Source organism: Gopherus evgoodei, chromosome 7 (genome assembly GCF_007399415.2).
Source record: "Gopherus evgoodei ecotype Sinaloan lineage chromosome 7, rGopEvg1_v1.p, whole genome shotgun sequence".
In the NCBI taxonomy this organism is placed as follows: Eukaryota; Metazoa; Chordata; order Testudines; family Testudinidae; genus Gopherus; species Gopherus evgoodei.
The window spans coordinates 24442183-24463718 of record NC_044328.1 but is presented as its reverse complement, the minus strand read 5'-3'; the positions used below and the strand labels follow the sequence as shown (position 1 = coordinate 24463718).

The following is a 21536-nucleotide window of genomic DNA, read 5'->3' as shown; positions in this document are numbered from 1 at the left end:
GAGATTGTGACTTGTCCAAAGTCACAAGGAAGTCTATGGCTCAGTCAGTAATATAACTCAGTGGCTCTCAATCTTTCCAGACTACTGTACCCCACTTCAGGAGTCTGATCTGTCTTGCATACCCCCAAGTTTCACCTAACTTAAAAACTACTTGCTTACAAATCAGACATAAAAATAAAAAAATGTCACAGTACACTATTATTGAAAGATTGCTTACTTTCTCATTTTATAAAATAAATCAAATGGAATATAAATATTGTACTTACATTTCAGCGTATAGTAGAGAGAGCAGTATAAACAAGTCGAATAAAATTTTAGTTTGTGCTAATTTCACCATTGCATTTTATGTAGCCTATTGTAAAACTAGGCAAATATCTAGATGAGTTGATGTACCCCTTGGAAGACATCTGTATATCCCCAAGGGTACTTGTACCCCTGGTTGAGAACTGGTGATACATCTAATGGTTTACCACTGTTTTATGCCTTCACAACAGACCATGTTGTAATGCTGCAGTCTTGTCATACTCAATGTCGTGAAAATATATTGAGTCAAAATGTGCACAACTGGCTCCATCCTACTTAACTCATAAGAGTTATGTCTAGACACACTTATCCAAGAACAGAGTTTGACCCATTTTATTCTGAGTTGCGATTAATATATTTGCAAATTCATTATGGTGATGATGGAACAAAAAATGTGTATAACTCTAAATGTATGAGGTCTTGATTAGCTATTGACTGACACATGCTAGAGATACAATTTTTACATTCTGGTTTCATATCTAGTCATATACTGGGTTATTTTAATGAGGTTTTAAGTACACATTATCCTATACTCTTTAATCTAATTTTAGGTAAAGACCCTAACCCTGAGGACCCTTAGGAGAGTCATCAGCAACCCCCACAGTGAGCCAGCTAGGCTTGTCAGACTCAGATAGTCAAAGTAAAGTCTTCAGACAGCTAACTAGTCTATCGATTTCAGAGACAGTCAGGAACGGTCCCCAAGGACTGGCCATGTAAGGCTAAGAGCTGGTGGAGAGTGTTCAGTGTGCATATAAGCTTGTGGGAACTGAGGGGGCATCCCAAAACTTACTGGAGATTCTCTGCTTCTGCAGACTTCAGGAAACGGAGAATGGCTCCCTCATCTCCTCTTCCCTAAGCCCCCTTCACATCTATAACATGGAGGGAGAAGGGGAAAAGGGAGAGACAAAGAAATTTGTATTGGAGAAAAGTCAGCTTCTATTACATAAAGACAAAAGAATGTTAGATAACAGTAAATATTCTCCAACGTGCCTTTTTAAAAAGCTGTCTCCTGAAAACTTTTGTTTACCAGGCTTGATAAACACAATGGTTTCAAATTAATTTAGTTTTACAGTGGCTGTATTCCCATTTAACTATCACTTCTTTCCTCAGCTTTCTAGTAAAGCTAACGCAGCAGTAGAGGCTAGTACAAATACAGCTGTCTTCAGAACTGTATTCTATCAAATATACCTCTCCTCCTTACACTAGCCAGTTTGCAACACTGACCGCACCATGCCTAAAGCAGGATGGATATGTTGTCCAGGCTTGCCAGAGGAAGGCAGCAGTGCTTTAAGATGGGAAGGGGGAACAAGGTCAGAAACTGCTGCAAGAAGTTGGTGTTGGTCAGCCTTGCAGCACTGACTCATCCCCTGTGAATGTAAGGGCGGAAAGCTTTAAAAGTGCAAGCTCTGGCATTGGACACCTCTTTCTCCACACAGCAGGTAAGGCAGCACCCAGTCTCCATCCCCCTGAGGTGTGATTATCAGGTCGGGTTTGAACCTGCTGTGGGCATTGCGCTAGTCACTCCTTTTTAGGGGGGCGGGGAAGGTAATTTTACCTCACCACCATACTGGCTTTGGTGGAGTGGGGGTTTTTCATCTTCCCCACAGCGGGTGTCAGGGAAGAAGTTTATGGTAAGCACAAAAGGTGTGGTAGGCTATATGTTGCAACTTATTTGGTAAGTGTGGGGGCAGATGTCCAGTGCACAGGGAAGGCATCCAGTGACCAGATAATGGCCTGGTAAAGACTTAAAACGGAGGTGCTGGTTAAAGGAACAGAACAGGGGTGGGCTCGTTCAGGGCTCCTATGATTGGTATGACAGGGAGCCAACCCCCCCTTTCTTATAGCCCACCTTAACCTTCCTACAAGGGGGGTGGATGGTAAGGTCCCAGCAATAGATGTGCTGGAGGGAACTGGATGGAAAAAGAGGGGAAGCTGGTGGAGGCCCCCCAGGTAATTATGGAATAAATATGGAGTTGCCTGCACTGTACACTTTTATCTGACATGTAGTCCCAGACATCTAATAACAAAGTTGCAGCCTAATCAAATCCATATCAAGTGTCTCCTATCCTTCTTTTGGTATAGCCAGACAACGGCTATAAAACTGCTAAACAAAGACATGTTTCTGTTCATAATGGAGCAAGGAGATCACGAAAGAGCTCTTTCGTCACCGATTCTATGTCCTATCTATGAATAGAGAAAAGCACATAATAATGGTTCATTTTTCCTGCAGCTGAACTATATTGAACAAAATCTGATGTTCCTGAAGAATGAGAATTGATTTGTTTCTAGCCAACAGAAGCAGTTATTTTTACTGTCTTTTTTATTTAAATGAGTTCTTAAACTTCCACTCCCCTTCCACCCTTCCCCCGCAGCCCACTATTATTCAGATGGCTACACCCAAAGAATTAATCTTGTGAGATGGCAATAAAGATTTTGAATATGATCTGGGTTATGCACAAATCTTAAAATGGCCTGAGTCAAATGTCTTTGCAGATCTACCCAAACTAAAGACTGCCCTCTAAGAAGGGTTACCAGGTGTCCAGTTTTTGACCAGACCACTCAGTTCAAAAGGGACCCCGGCAGCTCCGGTCAGCACCACTGACTGGGCCGTTAAAAGTTGGTGGCACAGCAGGACTGGCAGGCTCCTTGCCCAGCTCCGCACAGCTCCCAGGAAGCAGCAGACATGTCCCTCCAGCTCAGGGCACCATAGCCAATGGGAGCTTCAGGGGGCAGCACCTGCAGCCAGGGGCGGCACACGGAGCCTCCGTGGCCACCACTCCACTTCGGAACTAGACATGCCAGCCACTTCCTGGGAGCCACCTGATGTAAGCACCGTCTGGAGTCCACACCTCAAACCCCATCCCGTGTCCCAATTCCCATCGCAACCCTGAGTCCTCCCCCAGCCCAGAGCCCGCTTCTATACCCTTAACCCTTCATCTCTGGCCCCACCCTAGAGCCCACACCCACAGCCAGAGCTCTCACACACCCTACCCCTGCCCCAGCCCTGAGTGCCCTCCCACACCCAAACTCCTTTCTAGAGCCCACACCCCTCATCCCCTCCTGCACTCCAATCCCCTGCCCAGCCCTGAGCCCCCTCCCGCACCCAAACTCCCTCCTAGAGCCACGTCTTCGCTCCTCCCCCTCCCTTCCCGAAAGTCCTAAGCGAGGACGTGGAGTGGGGGTGGGAACAGGTGGGCCTGGAGTGGAGCGAGACAGAAAGAGGCAGGCCTGGAGCATCCCGACAAAGTCAGTGCCCGTTCAGTGGAGAAGCTGACGCTGCTGCTGCTGCAAAGGTGCTTCCTAGCATCCTTGCCTGTAGCAAACTGTGCCTGTGTGGGGTAAGCCAGGGGCACCTCCCAACCACAGTACAGTACTGTACAGCATATAATGCCTTTTGTCTGCCCCCAAAAATTTCCTTGGAACCTAACCCTCAGCATTTACATTAAATCTTATGGGAAATTTGGATTTGTTTAACATCGTTTCACTCAAAGTTGCATTTCTCAGGAACATAACTACAACATTAACTGAGGAGTTACTGTAATTGTGATGTGTTTTTAATTTCTCTTTAATTTCATTTTTCTTTTCATTTGTGACTGTTCAATCTTGAATAATGTTCACGTTTCAACACCAATCTAACACTGATTAAAAAGGTGATGATAATAACTCTTTTAGTACATCATTTCATTGTGTTCTGCATTTTTATCAGCTAAAATAATTCAGTTAAGTAATTTGTTTTTGTAATTAAGCATAAGTATCTAAGACTAACCCTATTTGAGAGTGTAAGTATTACTAGCTTTTGTTTTAATAAATTAAAGCTTTAAAATATCTGACCATTTTGACATTGTCTGACCAATATTTGACTAGCTAATTGACAGATTATTTTTGGACCAGTGAAATGCTGAACTTGACTCATGCTAACAGTCTATTAACTTCAATGGAACTACTCACAAGAGTAGTGATTTGTAGGATTTGGCCAGCCACCAAAAGAGATATTAATATTAACAATAAAATTCCTTTAGTGCTTTATTTTAAAATAATTTTTGATGCAGAGGTATTTAAATGCAAAAAAACAGTCAAAATACATAGCTATATGCTGCTTCTTATTAATTGTTCTGTATCCAGGTATATTAGCATTAGGAGTAATCAGAGACAGAAAATCAAATCCTATCAAAATATAAAAAGATATCACCGCGTTATGGTCCTCAAATAAATGTTAATACTATATATGTACTGTTCAGTGTTCTTTTTCAGTACTAGAACATTCACTTAACAGTGTACAGGTATTAGCATCCACCTATCAGCACTGTCCCGGGGTAGACAAGCCGCAGCCTGTGGACCAAATATGGCTAACAGCATTCTATTATACGTCCATAGACTGACCTCATACGTAATAGGGATGTGTGGACCACATATGGCATATGTCTCAAAACACCTTACACTTGGACCTATAACAGATGACTTCCACTCCATTTTATGTCAAGTATCTGTAGCTGTTTCTTGGCAAATTCACATTGTGGTCCCCATTTATGCAAAATGTGGACGTATGTTTGCTTTACAGTTGAGAAATAGCATGGAAATACTATATAACTCTAGCCACTAGAAGAAAATCCAAAGTACTTATACTTAGGCTTGGCAGAATTTGATTTTTTTTAAATATATAATTTTGACAGATATCAACGTTTATTTTGAAGCATTTTTTCAATTTTTATCAATTTATTTTTTCACAATTGCAGGAAATTATGGGAGTCAGACAATTATTTAATGACAGTAGATATTGAGATTCAAAAATTAAAGCTTTATAAATGGTTAAAACACAAAACATCACATGAAAATATACAAAATAAATAGCCTTAAAGCTGCAAATCATACCTGTTTTTACTATTCACTCCCTACTCCATTTATCACAAGCCTAATTCATAAATCAAAATCACCAGATTTTGAGTCAAGCTGTCAAGCAGCATTTTCCTTACTTTGCCTCTGTACATTTTGATTGTTATTGATGGAAATATATTTTCCTCAGTTGGTGTTTATATGGTGAAATCAATGTTTGCCAGCATTTACCGATTATACTTGACATACTGAAATATTTTCTTGAATCTCAGGCTACGTCTTCACTACCCACCATATAGGCGGGTAGCAATCGATTTCTCGGGGATCGATATATTGCGTCTCATCTAGACACGATATATCAATCCCTGAACGAGTTCCTGTCGACTCTGGAACTCCACCAACGCGAACGGCAGTAGCGGAGTCGACAGGGGGAGCCGCGGACATCGATCCCGCGCCATGAGGACGGTAGGTAACTCTATCTAAGATACTTCGACTTCAGCTACGGTATTCACATAGCTGAAGTTGCGTTTCTTAGATTGATTCCCCCCCTTAGTGTAGACCAGCCCTCATATTCATATTGAAAGGCAGATGTACTAACTCAGACCATAAAGACATCCATTTAATTTAATTAGCTATTTACTGAATCATGCATGCATCTCCAAACAAAAAAACATCTGTAACAAAGGCACTTTGAATTGGACAGAAATACCACCCAGTGAATTAAATATATAAGGAACAATTACACAACAAACTGAAATTGATATACCAGATGTTGAACTTGTTACATGGAATTGTCTGAAGGGCACCTGTTATGTGACTGGTGTTTTTATTACGATAAAACAGCATTAATTACACAAGGACTGAAGAGTAACATCTGTTTCTGAATTTAGTCACCTATTGGGTATGCAGTAAGCATCTGATTCTCTCATTTATCTTTCTAAAAGACAAAGCTTTATTAGGGACAGAAAGAAGCTCTGGGGCATCCCTGTCACTAAAAAAAATAAAACAGAAGTAAATATTATCAATATGCATACACTGACATGTTGTACCTTTTGTCATAGATTTTGATTTGCCCCATTTTCCTAGACTTTTTTCACTGAGAGGCTGTGGAATAATTCATTGAGTCAGCTGATGCATTTGCATTTTGTAACTATACTTTTGATCCAAGAGGCAGCAACTTTAATAAATAAGAAGTTTTGATAGCAGAAATTCAAATTTTTTTAGTCAGTGCACTGATCCCTGAGAGTGGATCTTTTTCCCCCACACAGATCCCCACTGACTTCAGTGGGAGTCAACCTGCATGGATCCAATTAGGCAACTATTTCCAGGGGACCAACAATTCATTAGCTTTTCATACGAACAACATCACATCCTCAACGTATTATTTATCTGCACTGATCCCAAAATCAAATCTGCACTATATTAATTTATGCTAAACGATATGATATTAAACCAACAGATATGTCTCAGTCATAATATATTGATTATACTGAGGCTGATATGTACACTATGAGTCAATATTAAGCACAGTACTGGTTTATGCAGATCACATCATCAGAAGACTCCTGTATCACTTCCCAAAGTCCTTACTTAGGCCAGTCTATAAATTATCATTAGAAAATATGGGCCCAATCCTGCAACTTGTTTTGTGCAGGCAGAGCACTTAGTCCAGGTGGAGCCAAACTGACAGTGAAGGCCACAGCATTTCCTCCAGTAATACCAAATTGCAGGGTCAGGGTCTAAACCTGCCATGTGAGTTTAGCTTGGTTACTTAAGACTCTGATCCTGCAGTTTGTTGCATGTGGGCAGACTGATGCGCCTGTGTGGGGCCTCATCAAAGTCAAAACTGAAATTATTCTGCTGTGCCTTCATGTTGGGGGTGAGGAAAGAGAGTGGCTGAAGTAAAATTGCTCCTGGAATCCCTACTTGACATTTAATGGACCAGAGGCAGCTGCTCTCAAGGTTGCAGCTGGGCAGAGAACTGGAGTATTAACAGGCTAACAATCCCCAATTCTATTGTACTCAGTGGAATTTAGATGCAGCAGAGACTTTGCCCCTCATATGCTATCTTGTGGCTGGAAGTTGAAGCTAGACAAATTTATACTACAAATAAGGTACAAATTTTTAACAGTGAAGACAATTAACCACTAGAACAACTTACCTGAGAATGTGTGGTAAATTCTCCATCACTTGCAGTCTAAGTAAAGACTATATTTTTTAAAAACAAAGATATATTATAGCTTGAGGATAAGCTATAGGTGTCATGCAGAAATTATTGGTCAGATTCGTTGGCCTGCTTTATGCATGTCAGACCAAAGGATCATAACAGTCCCTTCTGGGCTTGAAGTTTATGAATCTATAAACAAGCTCAAAAGCTCTGTTTTATAATATTCTTTTGCCTTTGGAAGTCTGAAGCAATTTCAAACCAACGAAAGGGAAAACTGAGAGGTCCTTAAATTCACCTCGAATTTGGTGGACTACAGCTAGGCTAAAATATCTGGTTTGCAACACCAAACTGATAGAAAACAGTCAGATAGGAAACAAGTTATTTTACAGTCTTTGGAAGGCAGTCCCTTCTGAAACTCTTGCAATACACAAATTTGTCAGTTCTGTGGTACTCTAAGGGATACTATTTGGGAGCTATTCCCACTCATTTTAGTAATCATCTCTTCCAGAAACTCAAAACTCTTAAAGAATGGGGCACTTTTTGAGGAAGAGGGCTTGTTTTCTATGCGGTTCTATTTAAAATCTCTGCACTGCAGTCAGGATTATTAATGGTGGCTACAGGTCACAATGCCTTTTCCCTAGTTGGGACAGTAATTTCCAGATTAGGATTTTTCCACAAAAACAGTTTGTCAGCTATTTACTATTTTTCATAAACACTTAAGTGAAAAAGAAAGCAATAATAAAACCTATTCATACAGAAAATACCAAAAGGAAAAACAATTTACTTGAAAATCTTTGGAAGGCTACACTTTTATTAGTTTTTTAGCAAGTCATGCCAACTTGAATCATTTATAGCATTCAAAATGCAAAACACTGGATTTGTGTTTGTTTGTTCTTATGTGTGTATAGCTCCAGAGAATTGCCTTAAAAAATTTAAACACATTTATTGATCGTTTTTAATAGAAAAAAAGATCTGCCTGACAACAGCCCTTAAATAATCTGTATGGATAGCCAGTGGAAGCTGGAAAAGACATTTCCTCTAAGATGTTTGTCAGGAAGCCTAGATTTATCTTCTCATCTAGACCAACAATTTTTCTCTACTAATCTATAAAGTGGCCATGACAACTGTAGTTTTTAATACTGTCAATCACCAATTATGCTGACCTCAGCTAAAACCTACTGCAAACGATAACATTAATAGAGAAACAGTAGAGTTAAGTAAAGAAATGTTACAAAACTGTCTCATCTAACTCATGCCACCATATTGATTATATTTATTCATGTAGATTTATTCACAGGGATATATAATTTAAACACTCCAGACTGTTAGTAATTTTGTGTAAAACTACCAGTTTAAATGAGTAAAACAAGGAAATTGCAAGTAAAGGAGGAAATGCTGATATAAATACACTGTTATTCCTGGATATTTGAGCTAATCCCAGCCACTTAAGGATTGCAATGAGAGCAGGCACCGCCTATATTTCCCTAGTTGGCATAGAATACTGGAACTATGTCCTTGAATTTGTGAATTTTGTTCAAACAGCCTTCGTTTTTGATAGGGGAAAAAGCAAGTTATTAAAAAGGCTATTTTAAAAAAAAAATCTCTCATGGAGATGTCAGCTGTGAGCATCGTTCTCTGATAGACTAGGATGAAATTCACTCATATGAAGGGGGCCCACAAAAGGGCTATGCAATACTTCAGAGTACCACTAAATCCCTCAAAGTACAGTTAAAGTGGGACTTAAATAGTACACAGGCTTTTGGTTTTGCTCTTGGCACAGAGGCAAATTTCACCCAAACTGCATAAACAGCTTTTCCAGAGCATAGTTTATTTCTTTAAAGCCCTGATCCACCTTTCTGTTGAAGTCAATGGAAGTCTTTCTATTAAGTTTGAAGGGATGCTGTCCGAGCTATACGTAAATCTAGAACTTATGAAAAGTTCTTGATTGACAACCTTTGAGAAAAGGAGGACCTCTTCTATTTAGCCTCAGAACAAAAGTGGCAACACAGTAGCAAACTCCCCTTGCTCCAGCTAATGTGTTTGAACTTTGACCTGTAATTGTCAATGGGTAGGAAGCAGTTCAGTCTTCATGTCCATTCAATGCTTTGCCTTCCTCGTGAGACTCGTAGATCCCATAGGTGCCAGCTATGTTTCTATGTGATGTGATCACTTGTCTGGTTTAGGCTGGATTTAGATCACTATACTGATATCACATACACTACAGAAGAGCAGTCAGATAGTCTATCAGCTTGGGCTTTCTTCAAACTAGTGACTGAAAGGTGTATGGATTAACAGAGGAAAACAAATCTATTAAACAGATCGCTGCTCCTCCTTTTCCATACAGTACAATATATGCTCATAGTGCACATAGAGATCAATATCCACAACATTTTGTTGATTTACACATTTTCTCATATTTTAATGCTGATCAAAACATAACATGAACTTACAATGCTTACGTAAATTTAGTTTTTTACTATATCAGTAAAATCTGTGTGCAGTGGGCTGTGAAATGGATAATCTAAAGGAAGTATGATGCAGATATGAAAATAACTAACAAGAAAGAATTACAACTTAGAAAAATGCCAACTTGATACCAGTAAGCTCTGTGTTCTTAAGGAACCAGGGTGCAGTATCCAGCCTGTCTGACTCATGAAAGATACCCCCCACCAGCCTCTGCTTAAACCAAAACCCATCAGAGAAAAGACTTGCAGAGAGCAATGAAGGGCGGATGGGAGACACACTGACAAGGGTGACAAGATTAAAACATCTCCATTTGCATACAGAATGGAGAGCACAGACAATTCCCCTCACCTCATCTGCATGAAAGATGGGACAGGGAGACATCTCAATTTGCATATAGAATGGAGAACAGAGAACCGCACTGACCAGAAAAAGCAGGGAAGCATTGCATCATGGGAATATCTGCTCCAGATGTTAATAAACGTACGCCTGCCCACACCCAGCTCAGCAGTTATCAGACCAATTCTAGTAATGAATCCTTGATTGATATCCAAAATACTGAAGCAGCCTAGTTGCATTGTGAGCTCCCCGAAGAAAACACCACCCATAGCCAAGAGTGATCAGCTCCTATTGTCTAGCCTAAAGAAAACCCTTGAGTCATCAATTTACCCATAAACAAATCTACAAAAATCCCTACTTGTCCTCCAGTAAGTCTTCTGCTGCTTAGATCCAAACTATGCATCAGTTCACTGGGATCGCTTTCCAATAAGGATTTCATTGCCTGGAGGAACTAACATTCAGGGTCTCGTAGGGTGAAACGGAACGTTAAGTAATTAGTCACTCTCTTCATTTTTAGTTGGAAAGAGTAGGGTGCTGGATGTTGTCTATTCTTCTAAACTGCCAACTGAGCTAAGGCCTGGTCTACACTTGGAATTTACATTGGTATAGCTACATCTCTCAGGGATATGAAAAATACACCATCCTGAAAGACAGAGCGGTACTGACCTAGCCCCCAGTGTATACAGCACTAGGTGGACAGAAGAATTGTTCTGTCAACCTAACTACCACCCCTTGGGGAGGTGAATTACCCATGGCGATGGGAGAAACCATCCCATCAGCATGGGTAGTGTCTACACTGAAGCACAACAGTGGCGCAGCTGCAACAGTGTAGCTGTGCTGCTACAGCATTTTAAGTGTAGACACACCCTAACTTAGAAATTTTGGGGGTGAGTGAAAGGGAAAGGGAGAAATAGGTAATAATTCTGTTAATGCAATCGTGCTGGCTACTGTTCTGATAACATTGTGCCCTTCCATGTAAGAAATCAGACTGAGCTCATCTGAAGATGCTCAGATCAAAAAGTAAAATATACATTTATAACAGTCTTCTGACACAGTCCTGCCCCACCCTCAACACATGATAGTACATCAAAAAGGCATGGAGCTATGACTGCTTATATTTCTGATTAATGATGTACCTGTTCCTCCTATAAATGCTGACTTACCTGCTCCGATTTCTTTATCCTGCCTTGATCTCCTCCTGGTCTTTAATCTGGCCCACATTTCAAGTCTCCTACCTTCCTGAACATGTTCTGTAGATCCAGTCTAAATGTTCTCTTCTGCACATCTCATCAAGTTACCTAATCGCTCTTCAGTTTCATTCCGTCGGCTTCCGGCGTTGTAAAGCGTCTGTTTTCTGATGAACTATCCTTCCAGTTTTTCCTAGCAGCTGCCTCTGATACCGGAAGCTTCTCATTTCCTAATTTCCTGGTTTCATTCTCTTCTGACTAAATACTTCTGCTTTGACTTAGTAATTGTTGTTGCCATATTATCAGGAAATAATAAAGCCAAAAAAATTCAGTTGGGCTGTAATCTTGCCAATATCCTTTCAGAGGTTGCTGTAAAAGTGTGCTGCTTATAGCAGGTCCAGACATTATACATATGTCCAGTCCATTTTCCAAGTGCAAATAATTATTATACACAGAAGCAATAGGTGCAGAAGCTACATGACAGTTAAATCTCTTCAAGCGTGGGACATATCTTATTTCTGCATGCGGCTGAATCTTATTCAGAAAAGTAGTGACATGTCTATCTTGGAATCATACGGATCCATGGGGTTAGAACCCAGATCTGCCATGCAGAGCCACATCCAAGGAGCACGGTGTAGAATAGGTGCCACAGAAAATACTGTGAATGATAGACAGACTTCCTGTGAGTGTTTTCCACAATTTTTGATAACCCTCGTCATGCTCGCTCAGCAGAAGCCATGCTATGAAGGCTCCAGCAAGGGCAAGGTCCAGCTGCATCATGTGCAGCCCAGTTCCTGCAACTCGAGGTGACGTTGAGTAGAACGAGGCACCCAACTTTACCAATTTCGGTGTAGACTTAGTGAGGTAAAGGATGAACTAGCATGCATCAAGACCTTGAACAGCATGGATGCTTTTATTGACCCCTCTCTCTTTCCATATCAACAACTAGCTAAGTGAGCAAAAGGAGAAGTACCAACATGCCGCCACTTTGCCTACCCCCATGCCGAAAAACCCAGGACCCAGCCATGAACCAATGCAGGTTTACCTGGGCCACCAATGTTTAATCCTGGAAGAAGAGGAACAACAACTGTGCAATAACGTATGCTTTTATTGCAGCGCGCCAGAACATGCCCTCACGTTTTGCCCCTCACGGACTTCAACACAAAGGAATCAGGAAACAAGTGAGCCCTGGCTATATGGGTGGGGCACTCTGGGCACCACCAGGCCACTATGCTTTGGAACTAACCCCCAGAGCTTGAAGAAAACCTGATCCAGGACATGCAACTCCTCCCCTTGCTTCCAAGTACAGATACAGTTATGTACCATAGATGGGGCCCAAGCCAACGGCACTCTCCCCTATTTAGCTCGGGTTCACAGTGGGCTGTGATCAGTTCTGGGACTGCCAATAATTTCATAGATGCAGAAATTGCTCAAGCACTACAAATCCTCCTCTGTTTAAAGCTACATCCGTTGTTGTAGAGACAATAGATGGGTCACTCCTGTTCTTGGGGCCAGTGCAACAGGAATCAGTACCCCAGAAGCCATATTCCAGGGTCACTGGTAATTGCTACAATTCAGTGTGATCCATTCTCCACACCTTCCCCTAATTCTCCGTATCATCTGCCTGGAGCAAAACGACCTTGCATCTCTTGATGACAGAAAAGGATCTGCTTCCCCTCTGAATACTGCTGAAAGGTCCCAAACTCCTGCAACCAATCCAATAGCCTGAGTCTCCCTAATAAGTTTTGGGAATATGCACACATTTTTGAAGATAAAAATGCAGACATGCTACCGGTGCACCAGAACAATGACTGCCCTATAGATCTGCAACCCAGAGCAAAGATCCCTCACAGACAAATCTAGGCAATGTCTGAGCCAGAACTGGCAGCCCTTCTCATGTACATCCATAAAAACTTGGCCATGGGCTTAATCCAGCGTTCCACCTCCCCAGCTAGGGCTCCAGTACTTTTTGTTAAGAAAAAGGATGGAATGCGATGTCTCTATATAGACTATCAGGCTCTAAACCAGGTGACGGTCTGAAACTGGTATCCCCTGCCCCAGTCATGGAGTTGCTAGATTGTGTCCGGTCCGCCAGAATTTTCTCCAAATAGGACTTCCACAGGGCTTACACTCTAGTGTGCATTAGGGCGAAGACAAATGGAAGACATGCTGTAGGAACTTAGTAATGCCATTTGGTCTGACCAAAGCTCCTGTGACCTTTCAACACTACATGAATGACGTATTTAGACACACCCTGGAACATTCTGTATCAAATGATTTATTTGTATCAAAGCCCAAAAATATGTATTAATTCCATCTAGCAGTACTCAAAATCTAGTTATAATAGCTGTAATATAGTAAAACTCCTCTTTCAGCAATTCAAAACTAACCATTTCTATCCCTCCATTTCATAATGGCTGGGTACCTGTTGCCTATCCCTAACACAAACAAATTAAACTATTCATGTAAAGTCTTGTTCTGACCCAAAAGGAGTTTCAGCAAATTATTCAGTGGCAGAAAAAACAATATAAGGTGAGGAGGATATCTGAAAGCTTTTCAAACAACAACAACAATTTCTGACTGAAGTTTAAACCTGGCACAGGATGACTGGCCATGAGATAATAAGATAGGATCAGTTCACCTGTGTCTGATCAGCACACTCTTCAAGTTAGGCCGGAGAGCAAGGACATTTGGCGTGAGTACATTACAAGCAAAGGAGCTTAATTGTGATGATTAATCCCAAGTGCGGGGATAAAAGAATGATGAGAACTAGAAGCCCAGTAAGGGAATGGAAGACAAGCAAGGACATTCTTGTAGGAAGGGACCATAGGGAGCAAGCCACCTCATGGGGGGAAGAGAATTCAGTACAAGCTAGAGATAGACCCATGAGGAGCAAGAGGCTAGGCTTAAGGGGAAGCCCTAGAGCGAGGGTTAGGGAATTTTGTGGAGTTCTTTTGGAGGAAAGGGGCAGGCTGGTTAGTCTTATGAAAAATGGATCTGGAATAGCAGCCGAGACAACTGGACTTATTATTCACTAGATTTAGGCGCTGAGATGACTGGACTTTGTGTTTTTTATTTTAATGTCTAACAGATGATGCTTTATGATGGGAAAGAACTGAGTTTGTCCCCATAAAAAGAGAGAAATGGAATAGTATTTTAATTTGTTATTCATTAATAAAACTTCATCATTCTAACCTCAAGTGTATGTTTTGAAATGCTTCTGGGAGAACAGGTGCCACAGGTTAGGTGACTCCAGAGCCAATACTGACCAGCAGAAGGTACTCCTGCACAGTTCTGGCCCCTGAAAAGACCCTAATCCTACTACTATGCACAGTACTTCTCTCTGCACAGACGCTGCTGCCTCCACAACTAGTGCTATACAAAAATGTGTAGAACCAGCCCTAGAAACAGGGCCGGCTCTGGCTTTTTTGCTGCCCAAGAAGAGCCAGAGTGCCAACTTTTGGCTAGCGAGACTCCCTGCGCTGCAGAAGTGCCCTGGGCAATGGATTTCGCGCCCCAGCTAGCAGGGGGGAGGGGGAGGGAGCGGGGGGGACAGAGAGAAGGGGGGAACAGCCAGGGCGCTCACCACTCGGCCCCTACCACTGTGCCGCCTGCTGGGACGGCTCCGTGCTGCTCCAGTCAAGGGGGAGGGAAGGACGCGGGCTGCCGGGCTTGCTGCAGACCTGGCACCGGCTGGGGAAGATGGAGCATGCAGCCGGCTCCCAGCAGAGTGCTCCCCTCCTCCAGGGGAGCCAGAGCAGTGAACAAAACAAAAAAAAACAAACAAACAAAAAAAAAGGGCAGCCGTGCCGCTCTAGGATTGGATGGAATGCCACCCCTTAGACTCTCGCGCCCCAAGCACGAGCTTGCTTGGCTGGTGCCTGGAGCCAGCCCTGCCTAGAAAGGATGGAGACATCACAAGGCAGCAACTGCAGAGGCCCTAGCAGGGAGAGGCAGTTCACTGTCAAGCTAAAGGGAGAGAATTAAATATGAGGCTTATGGGAGAGGCAAAGTAAGTTGCTGGCAGACAAGACCAGGGAAGATAGTGAGTTTAAGTAGAAAAATAAAGGCAAAATATATAAACATTCCCATTTAAATTGAAGTTAAAGTTGCAGGCACATTTGTTAGTGTTTGGAATGTATAGTGCCTTTCAAAACATTACAGAAAGATTAAAAACAAGTTGGAAACCAAACCAAAAACACACACACACACACACACACACACACACACACACACACACACACACACACAACAAAAACACAGTGGTATAGGGCCAATGGGGGGGTGCTAGTGGGGCAATTTGCTCCAGGCCCATACGAGAGTTTTTTGGGGCCCCTGGAGCAGGGTCCTTCACTCGCTCCGGGGGCCCCAGGAAAACTCTCATGGGGCCCAGGCCCCCGGAGCTTCTTCCACTCCAGGTCTTCAGCTGCAATTCGGCAGTGGGGGGTCCTTCCACCCTGGGACCCGCCGCCGAAGTGCCTGGTCTTCAGCAATGGAGGCCCCCTGAATCCTCTGGGCAGCCCTACAGCGGTGAGGTTGCAATTCACCAATGCTTGCAAAATCGAACATACTGCTGTGCATCTACATCTCTTCTACACAGTTTGAGGGCAACAAACCTGGCAGAATGTTTGTCTTCCCAGCCATGACAAATAGCGTGCCACACAAATTTTGTCCTCACATCTATGCAACCTCACTGACTTCAGAATTTGGCCAGCGTAATGCAAGCCAAGAAGTGTATTAGTAGGTTCAACTATTTCGAAAGCATCTTTAGTCTTTCAGGGACAGTATTTATGAATTTTATATAACCAGAAAGACAAAAAACTAAGGCTTATGTATTATTTTTTAAAAACCTCTCATAATTTTGTCTGAATTTCTCTTGAGTTTAGAAAAATATTTCATATATTCTCCTACTAAAAATGTTTCCCAGACACCATCTGCCAAATCAAGTTATGCACCCAGCACCTCTCAGCCTTAACAGAAAAATTATATCTGAATTGTAACATCATAGAAAGATCCTCTTTGTATTACTGATTAAAGCTTTAACAACCAAAGTGAATTCTGTGCGACACCCAGTCCAATAGCATATTAGAATAGTACTTTAAACTAGCTCTTTACATTAATACTGATAACACTGATCCTGACTGATTCAAGGCACGTCAGAAATAATAGTACGGTTGTGACAAAATTAAAAAAATTCACAGTTAATACTGAATTTCATAATGAACTATGAAGAGTAAAGGAAGGAAGCTGAACAGGAAGGAAAGCTGTGTGAGTTAAGGACTTTTGTTGGTTTGTATGACCTTAAATATTCTCTGAACACACAGATGGCTTTGTACTAAAGCTTTCTATTATTTAACTTACTTATTTATTTATTATTTTTTAAAACCTCCTTCATGGAACAGCTTGGCTCTCAGGTAAACACATATTTAGGTCAATGATCTCTCCCTCTCCAAAATGGTATACGCCACCTACCCAAATAAAGGAACACTTCAAAATGGGAGGCTTTGGATTTCTTAGATAAATATGTAATTATGACAGACAACCAAAAATGTATTTATGTTGCTCTGGTTGCTACACTAAATTTGTAATTGATCAATTAGTTTCAAAAGTGAACTTAAGTTAATAAAAAAAAAATCCTGTAATCTAGGAAAAGGGCTTTCTGGTCAGATGTGTACTTACATAATTAGAACCAATTCTACAATATCCATAGTGAGCATCCTTATGAAAATGTAAGGAAAAAAAAATTATAAATGGGTAGGACTCACTGCGGCATCAAATAAGATTTTCACGTCACTTGTGCTCATGAAATCTAATTCAGGAGTGAGAGAGGAAAGAGTCTTTGTGGCTTTGCATACTGTGGAAGCCCAATGTATATATTATTTCACAAATCGTTAAGTGCAGAAAATATTTTTCATAAAATATACAAGGTCTGATAAGATTGCTGCAAGGTAACGTTCATAGCTACTGCCTGCTGAGGAGGCTTTGTCTTGTATAGCTGAATTTTCAGCATTATATGTATTCACAACTCCTCCCTACAGCATGCTGATTTCTCTGTCAACTATTGCTTTCAAACACAGTTTCCTTACTTAAATTGTAGTCCTCCAATGACCTCTGAAAACAATTCCCCTCTGACCTAACTTCCTGTTAATCTTCTCTGAGATATTTACTTCACAATGTAGTCGTCTTCTCTCTACATTGTTCAATCTCACTTCTAGACAAACGCCTCAATAAATTGGCTTTTTTCTCCTGTTTTCCTTTTCAAAATATCTAAAGCAACCAACCCATAACGGACTAATCACCTATGAGGCCAAATGCTGAGTTCCATGCTGTAAACCCATACTCATTCAAGTACATTTACTTATACAAGAAGTCTTACTGCAGTTAAGTGCCAACCCTCGTGCTTACAGCTCTGTGAGATTTGCCAATAGCTGACTCAGGCCAAATTGAGAATGAGGCCCGTAACTGGTTTGTGCTAACAAAGTGCACAAAAAGTGCTGAAATGAGAAACATCTACATTTAATTCCCATACAAGTGATTTCATATGTTGTAAAGCTTCAACTTTATATAAAGTAAATACAAATAAATCTGATACTCCTGTAATGTTAAGCTTTCATCGTTAAAATAACCAAAAACAAGTGAAATAAAAATAAAAACCAGAAAGTGTTAATGTCAACATTCCCACAACATTACTGTAACTGAATTGCATATCTTACATGCTCCACAGTACATTATTTCATGATATAAAAGAGTAAGATATCAAGTTACATATCTATGGCAAAATTGAGACATTTAGACTTTGGCCCACATTGGGGTGGTGACCTTGGTGCAGAACCACACCAGCCAACAAGGAGTTCTAGGGAGGATTGTGTCAGAAGGCATAAACTCTTCTTAACTTGTGTTCACAGGGCAGTAAGCAAACTGCATCACTCCTGTGAATTACTACATCTTGCTCCCATCCCTTTCAACCCAGCCAGCTTTGCAAGCTAGTCTTCAGTGGGCAATGGGGTCATAGTCTTGCTTCCACCCCTTCTGACAATTTGCATACTTGTGGGTGCAAACAGGAAGCAGTCTCTCCCTGCACTTCCCAAGTGCAGAAATGATCTATCCCTTAAGAAGAAAGCCAGGAACAGAAATTAATAGAAGTGTTCAATGTAGCCAAGTTAATATTGTTGTTGGAACTTAAAACATTTCTGTACCCTTTTCGTGATTTTAAATGTACAACACAAGTGTGGCACTGAATTTTGTAACTGGTTTCAAAAAACCAAAGATTGACTTGTGGAATTTATAGGATCCATGCTATAGAGCAGCAGCAGAGTTTATGGCTTATGAATGGCATAAATTTTACATAGTGTGGGTTTCCAAACAGTAAAGATTCATTTAAACACCTATGTACACATGCACAGTACCTCTATTTTTAAGTGTGCTCCTGAAGATTTAAGGAATTTCTATTACATGTGTTCAGTATGCAATTTCAAAGTCTAATATCTCAGAACAATCAAATGCTACTTTTTTCGAAACAAACAAAGATATTAGATCACAATGAGGATTACTTAACCCATGCCAAATTTCCAATATTAGCCATTTTTGCAATCGCCATGTTTAAATCTGTGATTAAAATATGCTCTGGAGTTGAAATCAAGCCTGGAAAATTTTAACCTCAAAAGATTTTTTCTCATTGCAAGTCAGAAAGCTATAAAACAGAGCATTGTACTAAAAACTGTTTTGCAATCTTAACTGGAATAATAACTATAATGCAATTCCACTGTTAGATTTCTTTCCTTATGGCTTTCTCAACTTAATTCAACTAAATGCAATTTATAACCATTTAAAGAGGTACCTTTTGGACAATGTGTAAGCCCATTAGGGTATGTCTATGCTGCAGATGGCCTGTTTCAGCTGATTCAGATCCACACAGTTCAGGCTACGAGGCTGTTTAACTGAGGTGTAGACATTTGGGCTCAAGCTTGAGCCTGGGCTCTAGGATCCTCCCCCGTCATGGGGTCCTAATTGTTAATGAGAATCTGGCCCTTTGTATTCATAAGTTTTTGGCTTATCTTTAATATAGTACAGGGGTCGGCAACCTTTCAGAAGTGATGTACCAAGTCTTCATTTATTCACTCTAATTTACTGTTTCAGGTGCCAGTAATGCATTTTAATGTTTTTAGAAGATCTCTTTCTATAAGTCTATAATATATAACTAAACTATTGTTGTATGTAAAGTAAATAAGGTTTTTAAAATGTTTAAGAAGCTTCATTTAAAATTAAACTAAAATGCAGGGGCCCCTGGACCCGTGGCCAGGACCCAGGCAGTGAGAGTGCCACTGAAAATCAGCTTGCGTGCTGCCTTCGGCACCCGTGCCATAGGTTGCCTACCTCTGTCCTAGACACTACAGTGCTAAAAAGCGATGGTCACATAATCATCACCCTATACCAGAAACCTACTGACTGCTATACTTATCTACATGCCTCCTGCTTTCATCCAGTCCACATCACACGATCCACTGTCTACAGCCAAGCTCTAAGATACAACCGCATTTGCTCCAATCCCTCAGACAAACGCCTACAGAAACTCTATCAAACATTCTTAAGATGACAATACCAACCTGGTGAAGTGAAGAAACAGACTGATAGAGCCAGAAGGGTACTGAGAAGTCATCTACTATAAGACAGGCCCAACAAAGAAAGTAACAGAACACCACTAGCTGTCACCTTCAGCCCCCAACTAAAATCTCTCCAGCACATCTCCAAAGATCTACAACCTATCCTGAAGGACGATTCCTCACTCTCACAGACCTTGGGAGACAGGCCAGTCCTTGCCTACAGACAGCGCCCCCAACCTGAAGCAAATACTTACCAGCAACCACACACCATACAACAGAAACACTAACCCAGGAACCAAACCCTGCTACAAACCCCGGTGCCAACTCTGTCCACATATCTATTCAAAGGACACCATCATAGGACCTAACCACATCAGCCACATCATCTGGGACTCGTTCACCTGCACATCAACCAATGTGATATATGCCATCATGTGCCAGCAATGCCCCTCTGCTGTGTACATTGGCCAAACTGGACAGTCTCTACGCAAAAGAATAAATGGACACAAATATGACATCAGGAATCATAATATTAAAAAAACAGTAGGAGAACACTTCAACCCCTCTGGTGACTCAATAACAAATCTCAAAGTGGCAATTCTTCAACAAAAAAAACCTTCAAAAACAGACTCCAACGTGAGGCTGCAGAACTGGAATTAATTTGCAAGCTGGATACCATCAGATTAGGCCTGAATAAAGACTGGGAATGGCTGGGTCATTACAAAACCTAAACTTAATTTCCCCAATACTAATTTCTCTCTACTGTTACTCACACCTTCTTGTCAACTGTCTGTGATGGGCCACTCTCTTAACACTTCAAAAGTTATTTTTCCTCTCTTAGTATCCTGCTGTTAATTGATTTATCTCATTAGACTGACCTCACACTTTGTAAAGCAACCCCCTCCTTTCAAGTACAGTATTTATACCTGCTCCTGTATTTTTCACTTCATGCATCTGATGAAGTGGGTTCCAGCCCATGAAAGTTTATGCCCAAATAAATGTGTTAGTGTCTAAGGTGCCACAAGGCTCCTCGTTTTTTCTGTCCCCTTGAAGTCCTATACTGGGGCTGCCACAACATGGCCAGGGAGCAGAGCTACAGTTCTATATTAACACTTGGAAGCAGAGCTAGCCTATTAAAGGGGACAGTGTGACAGCAAGGCAATGTAACTTCTCTGCAGTGGCCAGTAGATCTAGTCAGACAGTGGGTCATACAGACTGCAACCTTGCACAGGCCAGTAGTTCTGACATTACAACAAGAACTTTCCAAAAGCTCGAAGAATTATTCACAATCCTATTTTTGAAAGTGCATTTTCAAAAACTACCTAAAAGCAAAGCTCAGTGGAAGGAAAGTTGATCTTTATCTGCAAATGAAACAGTCTGAAAGTAACACTTAGCCATGGTGTGGAAATGAAATCTCTTTGGTAATGATCATAGATCAATCTGTAGACTATACTAGTGGACCAAGTCTATTTGGTCAGACTTCCCAGAAAAGTGATCTGAATATAAGGACACTTGAACATGTTTTTGCAAAGAATTAAAAACCAGGATATTTTCTTCATAACTATTTGGGGTAGACAGATACTTAAATCCTCACACAGTATAGTTTACATACATTCACAGATAAGTCATGAAGAAAATATCCTGATT

At 41.1% G+C, this 21536-nt stretch overlaps 1 protein-coding gene across 5 annotated transcripts in view; it reads right to left on the bottom strand.

Annotated features, from left to right (window-relative positions):
• Positions 1-21536, bottom strand: part of PTPRE (protein tyrosine phosphatase receptor type E) — a 244273-nt gene that overhangs the window by 114808 nt on the left and 107929 nt on the right. The window contains exon 1 of one of the 5 annotated variants that reach the window (XM_030570081.1): positions 11266-11361. The exons of 3 other annotated variants lie outside the window; for them this stretch is intronic. The gene's annotated coding sequence lies outside the window, so the exon portion shown is untranslated. Of the gene's footprint in view, positions 1-1093; positions 1134-11265; positions 11362-21536 lie in introns of those variants that run through there. One more of the 5 variants, XM_030570080.1, reaches the window with a different exon arrangement.